The following is a 6,000-nucleotide window of genomic DNA, read 5'->3' on the forward strand; positions in this document are numbered from 1 at the left end:
CTCATCTGCTAACAGTCGCTCTGCCAACATGGAGTGCGGCTTGGATAATTGCCCTGAATATCACCGAGGTAAATCTTAGAACGAGCACTTCCAAACACTAATCTGCTAGCTGTGCTCAAGCTGGCTGATTTAAAACCTCCGTGGTATGTCAACTCCAGCTGCAGTCGCGTCATGTAGCGCCATGTAGATCCGACCGGTTGTGCTCAGAATCATAAATACGGTTATGTGGCTTGACCAGGACAAAGAGCAGGTAGGTGTCAGAGACAGGAGCAGAAGTAGCATTTCACAGCTCTTAGGCTAGCGTCCTGCCTGCTGCATCCGTACTTCATCTGCGCTTCCTGGCAGAGCATTATGAAAGCTAAATGGTTCTACCAAAGCAGAAAGGGCATGGGGTTCCTCCGTGCTTGGCAGGGAACTCGATACAGATGCGAGGAGGACAGGAAAGAGGAGTCATGTTCACCTAAATGTGAACGAGACACGGTTTTATGGGTTTCTTTCCCTTTTCTGTGTGCGCTGGGAGCAAGGGGCAATTAATCAGGGGATTTTTATATCTTGCGCAAAAGCTGACGTTGCTGAAATACCACGTTATTGCAAGCTGCCATAAATGAGCTCTTCGAAGAGACGCAGCAGGACTCGTGAATATGGAAGCAAAGTGATTACCGGAAGCCATCAGCTAGTACGGGAAGAACTGTAGGAAAGTCAATAACTTATTAGCACTGATTCTGGATTATCTGGTTTCCTAAAGAAATTCCCTCCCCGATTGCTCAAGTAAACGGTGATGATGTTATGCCAACCCACAGATTGTCATCCTCTTTTATGCTCCCTGCTCAAAGTCCTGGCATCTGGACAGAGTGAGAATAGGTCTAAGAAATGCCAAAGGCAAGGTGGTTGGGTTGTTTGAAAGTTGCTGCTGCTCTTCCTTTCTGCTTCTTGGAAATTATGTCTTGTTCCAAAGATATCGGTGAAGGCCAAGAAGGCTGCTCAAAGGAGCTGCTGACAGAGCCGTCCTCTTTGGTGCCTCTGAATTTCTCTGGTGATATCCCATTCACCACTGCAAGGGGCACCTGGGATGCAGCAATACCCCTCTTGATGCCGTTCTGCTGCTCCGAACAAAGCCACCTATTACCACAGCTAATGGCAAAGGGCTTTTCATATTGTTCCAGAGGATTCTTTTACTTATGCAGATGCCATGCCTGGGATTTAGGAATAGGTGATGCTGACCAGAGGAACACCCTGGCATGCCCACGTGGGTGATCTGAGAGGGTCCTGGGAGATGATGTGCGAGGCCAGTGAAAAGGCAGGCCCACCCTCTTAGTCTTCGTGTCACCTGTGATTTAGATTGCAATCCACAGATGTTCCTTCTGGCTTGGGACTGTTCAAGCACCACTTCTGACAGAGCTGCTCGATAAGGGTTCTTAGCATCCAAATGTGTTTTGCAAGGTGGTAGTGAGATACAGTTGAAGGACGTGAACCATCTCCAAAATAAAGATCCAAGGCAGACAGAGATAATGCCTGTGTGTTTAGAGCGTGAGAAGAAAGCCTATGTTCTGGTGGTGAAGTAGCTGGAAGGAATGCAACATTTGCTGGTTTTTGGGGGTGAAGTCACTGCATTTGATTGTGTTGAGGTGGATACCAGGTGTGCAAGGAAGAAAAACTATTTGACTGTTCAAAACTAAGGGAGAAGAGGTGCTGTCCCATGCTTCCCAGAGCCTTCTAAACACTTTGTGTAGATGCTTTGGCCACTTTGGAAAACTCTTGGAAGCTATGCAAGGGTAGTAGATAAGAAGAGGAGCTTGGTGCTTAGCTACTGAGTTTCACAAGGGGAATTCTCCTTCGCTTCTGTCCTCCTTCACATTCACTAAATTAATTTACTTACTTGATGGACCATAATATCTCTATCACCAGGAAAGCAGAATGTATACAGCTTTTTATGTACATATTTCTTGCACCATTAAACTATTCTCCCTATAACAGAACCTATGAATAAGTTCCAAGAAGTAACCTGGAATGTTTTAGGGCATAGCTTTCTGTAATAAATATATATGTGTATCAGCACTCGGCAACTCCTTAGTATGCAACTCAGTGAAAAAAAAAAGATGACTTATAAATTACAGTGGTAATAAAAGGGTGCCTATATCTAATGCTTTTCCTTGGTGGTGGGATGTTGCTCAGAACCCTTTGGCCCTGGTTTGTGGGTGAGTATGACTTGTGGAAATTAATGAAGCTTATGAGCTCGTTAATGACCGTGTGACAGAGGAGGCTTGTCCGAAGGCAGAGTGTGTTTGTAGGAGCAGCTCCGCTGCGATCCCAATTGCTTCGAAATTGATAGGACAAGGGGTAATGGTTTTAAAATAGAGGGAGGTAGATTCAGATTGGATATTAGGAAAAAATTTTTTACCATGAGAGTTGTAGAACACTGGAACAGGTTGCCCAGAGAGGTGGTGGATGCTCCATCCCTGGAGACATTCAAGGCCAGGTTGGACGAGGCCCTGAGCAACCTGATCTAGTTGGAGATATCCCTGTTCCTTGCAGGGGGGTTGGACTAGATGACCTTTGAAGGTCCCTTCCAGCCCTAACCATTCTATGGTTCTATGATTCTATGAAACCTGTGAAGGATCGTGGCCAGATTTAAGAAAGGGGCTCTGGTTTTGGAGCCCCTGTGTTTTTACAGGTGTTCTGAAAATGAGCGGTTCCCAGCTGGGTGTTCCCTCTCCAGACCCTGCGCTTCCCACTTTGGGAATTGTGCCCAGGGCAGCCTCCCTGCACAACCCGCTGTCTCCCTGGCCACCGGGTTGTGTTTCAACACCACCATCTTCCCTTCTCCTCCCCACCCTGCTGCCAGCAGATGAAAAGGGGGCAGGGGGCTGGAGAGAACCACCTTGTTAACAAAATTTGTTTAAACATTTAGCACCTCTGCTGCTGTTCCTCTGTGCTGAGTACACTATACAGAGTAATTTATGTCCTGAAATTACAATCCATATGAATTGGCCTGGCACAAATACATCATTTCCTAATAATATAGACAAGATGCTTCAAGGAGCAATGATGAGAACATCCCTTTCCTGAGTAATTATCGAATTGTTTTCTTGTAATGATATAAAAGGATTTTTATTCCCCCTTCTGCTCCCACCCCATTCTGCTACAAGTGCTGCTTGGAGGCTGTGGTAAAACAAGTCCCAAAAACAACAGCAGGAGATTGACTTCTGTGCCACCACAAATGTGCACCCCAGGGAGAGCACCCTGCCCGAAGTTAGGCTTTAAGGGAATATCCATGTGGGGAAATCAGTGGTGTCAGCTGGTGCGATGTGTGGTTTGAGGTAACTTCCTTCTCTTTCATTTCAGGAATGACAAACTTTCCGTTTGTTGCAGGATGAGATCTTAAGTTCCCATGGGACCACTGATGTTCCACACGCTCACACATCTTGCGTTGGTTACGGTAGCTTGTGCTACTTACCCGTACCCTCAATAGATGCCTTCCAACTTCCTTGCTATGTGGTTTATTTGCAATCAAAATTCTTTATCAAATCCACCTTCTTCCCCTGTGTTTTGTACAGCACCAAGCCCAGGAGTTCACTGAAAGATTTGGGTTTCTAGGTTCTTCTGCAATATTAATTGTTGAGTTGCTAATTAGTGGGAAAACCCTGGGCTAGATTTTTCTCTCCTTTCCTGACTTACTGACTTACCTGCTCAGCTCCGAGGTGCTCGGTGGCAGATGTTTCTTCCCTCACCCATCTGTAGGACCTTGCATAATCCCGTTTGACTGCCTGGTGTTACCATAGTAATAAGTAATGATTAAGAAATGTTCTTTGAATTCCGTTTAATAACGCGGAGTCCTTGCAGAGCTAATGATCAGAAGGGTCTGGGTGAGCACACCAATGTTTGGATCATTTTCTTTGCTCACAGCACATCAGGTGCCAAAATCCAGCCAGAAACCTCGGAGAGGCTGTTGTTCTCAAGTGTCTGTGCTGCTCCAGGCCAGCCGTACCTCCTGTTGGCTGAGCTTGAGGTCTGCTGTTTCTTTTTGAAGTGATTCAGAGATGGTGGGTGGGAAGGGCCACCCCCCACCCATCTGCAAATGAAATGGAGCCCCTTGTCCTGGGGATGTGACTTGGTCCAGTGCCTTTGGAAGCACTAGTTGTGTATGGTTAAGGTGGTACTTAATGCTTTCCAGTATTGGACCCTCCTTGTGCTGTAATGCTGGTTAGAGATCAATTGTGACATGATTTCACCCAAAGCCTGATTTCTTTGCTTAGTGGCTGTTATACATAAATTTTGAGAAGCTTTCTTACTCCGTTTCTCCCTTCTTCGTAGCTGCTGTATGAGTGAGCTGCAGTCATGCTGATGCATCTCACGTTATGCTGCCAGTTTATTACCTCTCCAAGATGTAATAAACATTATCCAAACACTACCCAGCTTGTGGGCAGGGGAGGAAACAGAATTCACAAATGTATAAGGGCCTGCAAGGGAAAAGGGGAAAACAGCTCACAGGTTTTTTCATCAATTGTTTAACCTTGTGGCCTTATAGCAATGGTGGAGTGAGAAATTACTACTTTTCTCCTGCGCTCCGTGGTGCAGTGACCTTGCTGGATAATTACCTTCAGGTCATTGTTGCAGCCACCTCGAGTACAGTGAGGGAGAAAAGAAAACCTCCTGCATGTCAGACGCTGCTTAGGTGGTGAGTGTCATTGTACTGGGAGACAAAGCATGAGCACTGAAATCATGTCAGAATAACCTGTTGACACCATTAATAAACCTCATAAATAAGCAGAACAAGATGATCGCTTTGCTCTGTCCTTACCCAGACAAAACTCCCCTTTGCCTTTAGTGTTTGTAGTTTCTGTTGTTTAGAGCTTACTGCTGTCCTTGGCCATGAGGGTCCCATTTTCACATGAGCATGTGCTGGTGGTCACAGCCTGATGTTGCGAGAAGCTTTGTGGACAGAGGGAAAACTCAGAGCTGGAGGCACAACAGGATTTTTCCAAAGCTGTAGAAAAGGTGCAGAGCAGAACAGGGAGCTTCAGGATAAAAGCCTGGGGTGTGAGGTTACGATGACGTGATTTCAAGTGATTTGAGTTTGTTCAGGCAGTAATTCATTCCCCTGTTTCACCTACTTGCTGCTCTTGCTCAGGACCAGCTCTGTGAATTTGATGTTTTTGTAGCAGTTTTGCAGGGCTCGTTCCATCCAAAATGATGGTGAAGAAAAGCCTGTTGGAGAGGTGTTGCTGGACCAGCACTTATTTATTTTTATTTGATTTTATGAAAGAAAAAGGCCTTGCCATAAGGCCTCGGGCAACCTTGTGTGATTGAAATATAAAATCCATAGCAACAATAAAAAGCAATCAACCTATCAAGTAACGTGCGTTAACTTAACCAACCACTATGAAGCCTTTCAATGACACAAAATTAATAACGAGAAAATAGATTGTCATGTGATGAGTTGCCCTTCATTGTGAATACAAGTACTCGAACACGTTTGCAACCTCAGAATAAATTGTGTATCTCTTGGCTGTGTGGGTTCCTAATTGAGATTTGAACTCCTGGCTGTATTAGCATGCAAATCGGAAATAGTGGGAATACTAATAAAAATGATCTTAACCTACTGAGCTGCAGTAACAATACTGTAGCCAGAAAGGGATCATCATGCAAGCAAGATGGCAGTTTAGCTTCTGGAGACGAAGATTAATAGAGAACAAAAATACACTTGGTCTGCCTGGCTGCTCGTGGATATATTCTAAGCTGTGCCAACACCTCAAGTTGCTGTACCCCACTGATACTCTATGCAAATGCCTCAGCTCTGAAGCAGCTGTGGAAGAAAGTTATTTTGAATTATAAGGGTGATTAACCCTAACTGTGCTGTCAGAAAGGCTTAATTTGAATGACACAGATAAGCTGGAGTTCTCTCTACTTGTTTTTTATTTCTGTGATATTATTTACAGTTGTAATTAGAAAAGATGACCACTTCAGCTCATAATTTGTTTCATGATGTATCAAAGCCTCTAG

This window comes from Tauraco erythrolophus, chromosome 24 (assembly GCF_009769465.1).
Source record: "Tauraco erythrolophus isolate bTauEry1 chromosome 24, bTauEry1.pri, whole genome shotgun sequence".
Taxonomy (NCBI): Eukaryota; Metazoa; Chordata; class Aves; order Musophagiformes; family Musophagidae; genus Tauraco; species Tauraco erythrolophus.